Source organism: Cebus imitator, unplaced genomic scaffold (genome assembly GCF_001604975.1).
Source record: "Cebus imitator isolate Cc_AM_T3 unplaced genomic scaffold, Cebus_imitator-1.0 Scaffold22, whole genome shotgun sequence".
NCBI classification, from domain to species: domain Eukaryota; kingdom Metazoa; phylum Chordata; class Mammalia; order Primates; family Cebidae; genus Cebus; species Cebus imitator.
This window is the reverse complement of record NW_016107337.1, coordinates 1,200,401-1,209,511: the sequence shown is the minus strand read 5'-3', so window position 1 is coordinate 1,209,511 and position 9,111 is coordinate 1,200,401.

Here is a 9,111-nt window from a genome sequence, read left to right as displayed (position 1 = left end):
TCTGTTTCATTATACTATTGAAGCCCCAGCACCTCACACAGTATCTGAAACCTAGAATGGAGCTCAAAGATATTTGTTGCACTGTTGAAGGAATGAATGGATGGATGGATAAACTGATAGACAGATGGATGGATGAACAGACAGATGGTGCAATGAAATTCCTAAAATACTGAATTCCAGTCAAGGTCCATGAGCTACTGGGAGCTGTGGCTTTATCTTAGGAAGGTCAGAGGCTGGCATCTCAATGAATTCTTGCAGGAATATACAGATGTCTGTTGCTGCAACCCAGGCTTCTCTGTAAAAAGAGTTTGCATGGAAGAAGAGAAGCAGCTTTACATACATCCAAAGCTTATCATTTGCAAATTTGAATTTTAATAACTAATTTCACTTCGTATAAAAGAGACATGTTTTAGGAGATATAAAAGCAGAGTTTCTCCCCGCATATTTATCTTTTAGCACTCATGCTTCTAATGTGCAAGTTGAAGAGGTAGATTAGCAATGAGTCTGTGGCGTTAGACTCTGATGACACTAATTGGCATGATTCATGCTCGTACTTGAACTTCCCCACTCTCTCTTTTTTCTAAGTTTGCCTTAATTTTCTCATTAGTGACTTTAGTTCTCCATTTCAGTCAGTTTTGTGTGGAGATGCTTATAGCAATTTCACATACATAATAAAGATACCTCTTCCTAACTCAAATCCTTGTTTCACAGTCATGATTGGCAAAGAATGATGCTTTTGAAAATCCAGTGAGCATTTCCAACTGGCACATTCTACTCCACACCAGCCAAACAGATGGTAAATTCAGGTAAATTTCCTCCACAAACAACATAGGCATATACAGCCCATGGATGTTCAGGTATGTTATAATTCCTATCTCAAGCTTTATAACATAGCTGAGAATTTTTTTTTAAAAAAAAAGCTTTATCTCAGACAGTAAATTACTAGAACTCATGGTCAATTATGATGGTGGTGGGTTGGGGAGTGGCAGGGTGGAATAGTAAGTGCTTTGTGGCTTAACCTGTAACTTTATAGGTAAATTTCAGACAGCCTGTTGTAAATATTTCTTAATTAAGAGTATTTTAACGACATCTTATCTGAGCAGGTCTAATTCCTTCCTTTTAATTTGTTTTCTCTAACAAAGGACCTGTTGTCAGGATTGTGAGGAGTACTAAGACTCTTATTCTTAGGAGCTTAATTGATATGAAACATTGATTAGACCCCAAGAGGGGTGGAGAGTTGCAGAGGAATTATGAAATAACCACAAGGCATAAAGAAGAACGTTTACAGCTACAGGGTAATGCTTTCAGTAGGGCAAAACTATTCACCGTTTGATATATAATTTTAAAAGTATATACAGATGACTAAAGAAAGGATTTTTTTTTTTTTTTCTTGAGACACAGTCTCACTCGTTGTCACCTGGCTGGAATGCAATGGCATGATCTTGGCTGGAATTACAGGCATGCGCCACCATGCCCGGTTAATTTTTGTACTTTTAGTAGAGACGGGGTTTCAGCATGTTGGCCACGCTGGTCTCGAACGCCTGACCTCAGGTGATCTGCCCACTTTGGCTCCCCAAAGTGCTGGGGTTAGAGTTGTGAGCCACCATGCCTAACCATAAGAAAGGCTCTTTTTGAAAAGATTTCATGCTTTTCAAAAGTGTTTATGTGTTGAATACAAAAGAGATAAAAGCAGGTTAAGGAACTACCGAGAAGCATTAAGGAGAAGAAAAAAACAGAAAGAAAAAGGCGACTTCCAAACATTGCTCAAGAGAAATGATGCTAGACATGGCTGTGACTACTACAGGAAAGGGTTTATCGGGCACAAGCACAGTGCCCATCACACTGGGCATGAAAGACATGTTGAACAGTGATACCAGTGCCATGGGAAAGAAGGAACAGATAGCAGGACTGAGGGCACAGGCGACCTGCAAAACACGGCTCTGGGTTACCTGGGTCTATGGGTCAGCAATGGACTCCAGACTCTTTTTGAATGATATAAGGCCCCTGGGACACAGTTCTGTCACATGTTCTGACAATATTGCATTTACAAAAAATAAAGTATATATTCACAGTATTTTATTATTTTATATATTATAAAACATGAACAAAGTAGAAAATTTTAGAGGATAAAAAATTAACTATAAGTAGAATTTCTCATATTTTCTTTCTGTTATGGAGCAGTCACATGTTCACCCCCTAAATGTGTGCAGGGTCATGTGGGGGGCAGCTGGTGCAGAGTCAAATGCTAACAAAATCAGGCTACAGAATCTCCTGCCAATTGGTCCACTCTGTTCTATCCTGTGGTTTCTCAACAGCTATGATGGCTGGCTGTCGTATTCACTGTCTCACCGAGTGGGGACTACCTAAGAGAGGAAGTAGGAGATAATTCTATAACAAATCTGAAACAAACAAACAAAAAGAACCATTAAGACTGCTGTGAATTGTTGCATGGTTGAAGGAATGAATGGATGGATGGATAAATGGATGGATGAATGGACAGATGGTGCAATGAACCTCCTAAAATACTGAATGCCGGTCTAGGTTCATGAGCTACCGGGAGCTGCGGCCTCATCCTGGGAAGGTCAGAGACTGGCATCTCAATGAGTTCTTGGAGGAAGAGCACACAATTTTGACTCATCAGTTTTGATCTTGGGTTCGGTGGTTTTTAAAAATTTGGTTGTAACTTTTTCAGCTTGGTAAAAGATGGCAAAAGATAAAAAAAGAAAAAGAAAGAGAAAAGCATTCGCAATACATAGGTCAAGGGAAATTTACTGTAATTTTCCTTCTGTTCATTAAAATATTTAATATTTATTCATTTAAGTGTGTATTATTTTCTAGCCATCGTACTCGGAGGAGAGAGAGGAAGACAGTCAGAGAGACACACTAATAGAAGCATAGAGCTAACTGCATGGAATAATCTTTAAAAGTTTGTGTGAAATGGTAAAAACACATACAATTGAACAGAAAGCAAAGAAGTGCAAAGAAAATGCCACGGGAGTTCACAGTTACCGGCAGTTTTCCTAGGCTATATAGTACTTCTGTTTCCCCAAATCTTAATTTTCAGTAGTTCAAAACTTTTAAGCATATAATCTTAATCTATCTTTTCATGCATATAGATTTTCTTCCTTCTTTAGAATAAACCTGGATAAACACAAATGAGAAAACTGCTACAGAGTTATAAAACGTAATTATCTTTGTTTCCTAGAGCCTGTCCTATCCACATACATTAAAGGATTATAAAAGTGCTGATTTTTCACTTGTATACTCTTAAGACAGTTTTCAGTTAGTGACACTGGTGAATGAGTACTCCTGCCCTTGAACAGGAGGAAAAAAACTTACTCGTAATGCCTACAATTCTCCTTGAATGGAAAATGTTAAATTGTTCTTGTAACTAAAGGGAAGTCAGAAATTCCCCCATACAAGGTGGTGATTTATAAGCAAAAGAGAAGTTTAATCATGTGGCAAAGCTAATATTAACTTAACCAAGCCACTATGATTTAGGTGCAAAGCCATCATTGGAAATGTGTTGAAGCAAAGTGAACAGACAATAATCTTAAGTTGCAGAGGCTGGATTTTGTTCTTTTCTACTTAACCCAGTAAACAAAAGATGAATGAGGCAGTATTATGGGAAAAGCTCTCTCCTAGGTCTCCCATTTTCCTGGATACATATGCAACTCTTAGACCTTTTACAAAAGCATTACCTTATGTATACTCTTAAGGTAGGGTTCCAAAATCTTAGTACTGTTAATGTTTTGGACAAATATATTCACTGTTGTCAGTGGGTAATTCTTTGCATTGTAGGATGTTTAGCAACATCCCTGGCCTCTAGCCCCTGGAGACCAATGGCACACAACTCCTCTCTTCCTCTGTTGTGAAAACCAAAAATGTGTCCAGACGTTGTCAAAATCTCCCTGTGGAGCAAAATTGCCTCCATCGGAGAACCTAGGTTCTAAGAAGAGGTGGACTTTGATTTTTATTAGATTGATTAGGGTATCACCTGCGGCAGCTGCTCTGGAATATAAAATATTTAAAATGTATACTTTGCATATTTTCAATGTGATTGTCCCACTTAATAATTCTTCCAGTTCTGGTTGAAAGTGAAACTGGGTAATGAGCTTGGAACTTGTTCACTACTCTTAAAAACTAAATAGATTTTTATTACTTATAGAAAAGTTAAGTGTTACTATGTATTATGAAAAATCAAAGACACATTTAGAAACTAAACTTTTAAAAGTCTGAAAAGCTATTTACTAAGAGAAGTTGAACTTTGCTGTTTATTGTATGTAAAGTTAGCGTTATCCCCCCCTCCCTAAATAGTTAAAAGGAGTTTAGCAGGAAACCCTAAAAATGCATTTTGATAGAATACTCTGTTATGGAGGAGTACTGCATACATAAACTTAATGCATTGCTGTTATATAAGCATGAGGCAGGCGCCTTTATAAGCTCCTTGAAGGCACTTTGCTGGCCCTTGGGGAGACCACGGAGCAGATGGCTCATAGTTCAAACTGTTTGGTTTCATACCTGGCCCCATCACTTTCTAGCTGAGTGACCCGGGGTAATCTGACTTACCTCTTTGCCTCAATGTCACCAGCTGTAGAGTAGGACTATGTAAAGCATTCAGAACTGTGTTGGTGCATCATCAGTTTTCAACAAGTGTTGGTTATTTTTATAGATCAAGAACTCAAATAATGTTAATTAAATACATGCAAATTTTCGTCCAAGTTAGAGAACTAGAAAAGTCAACCTGTTATTTGACAACGGAAAGTATATGACAATCGGACCATTTATTCAACAAAGAAAATGTGCCAGCATTGTTTCTAGCATCTTACAGACACTCATCCTCATCACGTTCTGGAGTTAGAATCCCCCTGCCCCCCCGCCCAACCCCCATGTACGAATAAAACGTGAAGTTCAGAGGTATTACTTACTTTGTTCAAAGTGTTCGAGTCAGAGTATGAACTCAGGTCTGTCTTATTACAAAGTCGATTCCCATTTCACAATTCTATGGCTCTTGGCTACAATAACAATCATCCTAATGGAGCAGCTAACAACATACCAGGCATCATGTTCATTCACATGACCACACACAAACTAGTCTGATTAACACTCTCAGCAGCCCTGGGGACTCCTACTACATTTCACATATGAAAACCGAGGCTTGAGGAGGTGAAATAAATAATAAACGATCATGTAGTAGAGAAGTCCTAGAAGCCGAATCCAAACGATAAAATCCGGCCTCTTGGCCACATGTGATGCTGCCTGCCATCTTACCAAAGAAGGATACTGAAAAACTCAGAGCCCAAGAGGGAAACCAGAGACAGGATTAAATGGTTTCATAGTCAGAAGAAGTTTGGATCTATCTGTAAAGGAAGTTGTCAGATGAATAAAAGCAAGGAGCTAGGGAACAGCATGTTGTATCTGGAGACTTCTACAAGATTTCTCATCTATAAAATAAAGACTTGGACCAGGTAATCTCCAAACTTCTTTTAATTCTACAATGCTATATTGTTGCAGTTTGTATTATACTCTCCCGCCCCCAGGGCATAACACACCTGTGCATAAGCTACTCCCCAGTGGCTTCCCTGTGGAATTAGTATAATATCCTTTCTTGGTATCATTGTCTGCAAAGCTCTGCAGGCTGTAGCCCCTGACTGTCTCTGACTTCACTACTTGTCTGCTCTTCCTCAATCACCATGCTCCAGTCACAAGCTTTTTTGTTCTAGAATCTTCCTTTCGCAGGGCCTTTATACTTGCTGTTTCCTCTGCCCGAAATGCCCTTCCCCAGATCTTTTTTTAGTGGTTCCTCAAATGCACTTCCTTCAATAGGTTTTCTATAACCACTGCATCTAAAGTAGGACTTCCTCACTCATTATTCTTTACCTCATTCCTGATTTACTTTCTTCATATTAATTATCAGTATTGGAAATTTGTTTTTGTTGTGCTTTTTTTTTTTTTTTGGCCATTTATTGTATAGTACCACCACCCATCCCCATGTAAACTCTGTGAGGGCAGGGATCATGTTGATCTGGCTCATGGCTGTACCCCTTGTGCCGATGCCTGACACATAACAGCTCTCAGAATGATTTGTTGAGTGAATGAAGACATGAGTCATCCTGTGTAGCCCACCTGGCACAGAGAAAACATTAAGCACAAAATAGGAGCTGAGAAACCTGTAATGGTAGTAATGATAACTAACATTAATCAAGTTCTAATTATTGGCACTAGGTTAAATCCTTCACACACATTACATCATTTTAGTCCTCACCACAACTCTATGAGGTAGGTATTATTATTATCCTAGTTTTATAGATGAGGACACGGAATCTTAGCACAATCAAACAATTTGCCCGAAGTCACAAAGCTAGTAAATTAACTCAGATTCAAAGCCAATCTAATTTCAGCACAATGTTATTTGCTAATTGTAATCTGTAACACAATTATTTACTAACTTCTGCAAAATGAAACTGCCATTACCGCCATTTGGATTTTTCAAAGTTTATAATTTCAAAGAGTACTATGTGAGTAGCTACTATATGTATCCTGGGACTCAGGCTAGGTAAAGGGTGCTAGGTGCCTAAGATACAGAGATAAATAATGTGACACAGTGCTCAAATTTAGAAGGCACAGTTTAAGAAGAAAAACAGAAGTGTGGTAGAATTGACATCTCCATGACCCAAACCCTCCTACACACACACACACACACACACACACACAGACACACACACACACACACACCCCTCATGCTGCTGGAGACTCATTCCTCCTAAATGTTTCCCTTGTACCTGGCTCAGATGTTTAATTTTGCATTCCTTATATTATAGTCTAACTACTTAGCACTGTCTAGGAGGAACCCAATAGCCATGATTTACTGAGTGCCTACACATGGCAGGTGATTTATCTATACTCACTGACTGAATTCTTACAACAATGAGGTGGGTGTCATTATTTCTGCTTTACAAATGAGCAGTCAACAGCTTATTGGGTCATTGTATTACAACGCAATGATTACAATAGAGTGTCTGATTACAATGCAGAATTGCCAGTATTAGATAGAAGGATGTGTGTACAAAGACCTATGGGAGCCCCAAGAAGCAAGTGGCTCTTGGCATCCATAGATATTTATTTATTTTTATTTTGTTTGAGACAGGGTCTTACTCTGTTTCCTAGTCTGGAGTGCGGTGGCATGGCTCACTGCAGTCTCGACCTCCTGGGCTCCAGTCTGCCCACCTCAGCCTCCTAAGCAGCTGGGACTACAGGTGCACATCACCATGCCTGGCAAATTTTTTGTTTTTTGTAGAGACAGAGTTCTGCCATGTTATCCAGGCTGGTCTTGAACTCCTGAGCTCAAGCCATCTGCCTGCCTTGGCCTCCCAAAGTGCTGGATTACAGGTGTGAGCCAGCCCCGATATTTACTTTAACACTATAATTGTAACAAACATGAAGATATCTGGCTTTTTATTAGCCTTTTAATTAAATATTTAATAAATCATGTATATCTCACTTTGTAAAATATTTTAACAATATCTTTACATTTTTTGAGAAAAAGCAAACATTTTTTCTTTTTACATTTTTGCTAGGATTAATAATATGTTAGAAGCCTTTTTATTACAATAATTGGAACACAGGCTTTAAGATATTTTTTATATTACATTTTCCTGATGTACTGGCTGAATTTTTTTCCTGCTGGGGCAAAGAAAAGTACTTTTCTTCAGCTACTGTCAGTTCCTTTACTTAGGATTATTCTGAAATGAACCAATCCTTCTCTCTAATAGAAACATAGGTACATAATAATATAAGCACTTTACTTATTTTAACAAATCTAGTATTAGAATAGTTTTTTGCAGCCTGTGAATCATGACAGCCTGCTAAGACTGCCTTCAGTAAAATAAAGTTAGATTGGGACTGACTGAACACACAAAGTTAACTCCATTATAAAAACTGACCAGGAGAAAAAAATAATAATGATAAGTCAACCAAAAAAAACCTGGTACTGTAATACCAAAAAGCTACTAAAAAATTTAGATTGCTTCTGAGTATCCAAAGGTGAGCTCTCCACCCTGTGGTGAGCACGTGACACTCTCCCTAACAGCAGCTCTGTGGGGAGGGCCTTCTCCCACTGAGAATTAATTCACTTTCCAGAAGTGAGAGATAAGGGAAAATTCCCATAACAAGAATCCATTTGGTGAACTGCAGTATACCGGTATTTGAAGTTTTACACGTATTTAAGAATCAAATATGCTCTTACTACATCCTTCTTAGGAAAGCCACAATCCAGTTTCATGGAAAATGAAAGACAAGGATTCCGGCTAATCAAATAGCTTAGCTCCCTTCACAGAATCCTGAGAACCCACTCTACATTGATAAACGTCCCATTCAATTCTTGGCACCCATCAATGTCATATGCCAGGGCCAAGTGAAGAGCCTCACAGCAACCAAGTTAATATTTGAAAATTATATAAAAAATCAAAATTACCTCACTGGGCCCCAACAGATACAATGCATCTACAGAGGCACAAATAAAAGGTTCTTCTTTGCTACAAACTCCATTTTGTAATGGTCCTAAAAATTTAAAAAGTTTATTGCTGCTTTCTTGCCTAAGAATTCCCTGTGACATCAACTCAAAACCCACATAAGCAGTACACCATTTTCTAAAGTCTTAGAACAAGAACAAGTAAGTCTAAACATGAATTATATTTGGTTGCATGAAATTGACTGATAAATAGTAAAGAGCAATTTTGAGATCAATATTGCAAAAATGTGCACTAATAACTTATCCTTTTATTTATCCATGTATTTTCAAATATAAGTAATGTGATGTCAAGGCTGACACAATCACATTGAACTATGTCCTGCTTCCCTGGCTGTAATTCTAATACTATGGCCCTCAAAGATTGCAGAGACCACAGAACCGAACTCTTTCCCACAAACCCTCAATTTTTTTTGTGGCAAAGTCCCTTGCAGGAAATGAATTCTGTCTATACTTCAAAACAGAGTCACTAACCCATTAGGCCCTGTAAGCACAGTGCCTCAGGTCCATAATCCTTTTAGATGCCCAAGAAAAGGTTTCCTTTTAAAATAAGAACAACAAAACAAAAATTAGGTTTGAGTCAA